This window comes from Pararge aegeria, chromosome 24, assembly GCF_905163445.1.
Source record: "Pararge aegeria chromosome 24, ilParAegt1.1, whole genome shotgun sequence".
NCBI lineage: Eukaryota > Metazoa > Arthropoda > Insecta > Lepidoptera > Nymphalidae > Pararge > Pararge aegeria.
The window spans coordinates 9,145,580-9,146,364 of NC_053203.1; the positions used below are offsets into that span (position 1 = coordinate 9,145,580).

General features: G+C 32.4%; 1 non-coding gene across 1 annotated transcript; it reads left to right on the forward strand.

Annotated features, from left to right (window-relative positions):
- Positions 1-246: 246 nt before the first annotated feature.
- Trnal-aag lies at positions 247-328 on the forward strand. The gene has a single exon. It is a non-coding gene; the product is annotated as a tRNA-Leu (tRNA).
- The last annotated feature ends 457 nt before the right edge of the window (positions 329-785 follow it).

Below are 785 nucleotides of genomic sequence, written 5' to 3' on the forward strand. Positions count from 1 at the left end.
GATTACTATTTTTTGTAAGTGATAGGAGGATCTACTGCAAGTTATTCTAACATTTTGGTAAATTTACACTATATAATACGTTCAGTATTTTTTGCGTAACACAAATTCATACAACAATACGGAAGAGTGTGAACCTGTCCTTATTTTGCGGAAGAGAATAAATTACTTCAGTGCATTCCACAATGTCAAACACAAGGTTAGTAATGTTGAAGAATTACATGAGCTATTTCGTAATAACAATCACATGGTAGCGTGGCCGAGCGGTCTAAGGCGCTGGTTTAAGGCACCAGTCTCTTCGGAGGCGTGGGTTCGAATCCCACCGCTGCCAAATACCTTTTTTAATTTTTTTTGCGTTTTTAATTTGTTATTTTTATTACTTCTCAGTTATTTTATAGTATTTTATAATAAAAGATTTTTAATAATGTACATTTTGAAAAAGGATTTAGTGTGTCACGTAACCAATAGTCTCGCCACACATAAGTATTATATATACACCACACCACCAACACCTTTTAAAAACAGTTTTATTAGTTTCAGTTTTAATTAACAGCTAAAATTAAATTGACATGCATTTTGATATTGGATGTCGACTGTCCAATGGGTGTATGGGTGAATATTAAAATCACGAAAGTTTTACGCCTACAATATTTAACACAGCAAATATTTGCTGATGTGATATCAATATTCAAATTCCGGAAACGCTTGTTCCGGAAACAGATTGTTGCAATACCAAAATAAAATTTTCAACAAAATTCTTTCCCCTTTTTTTCTTCTTTTTTACGTTT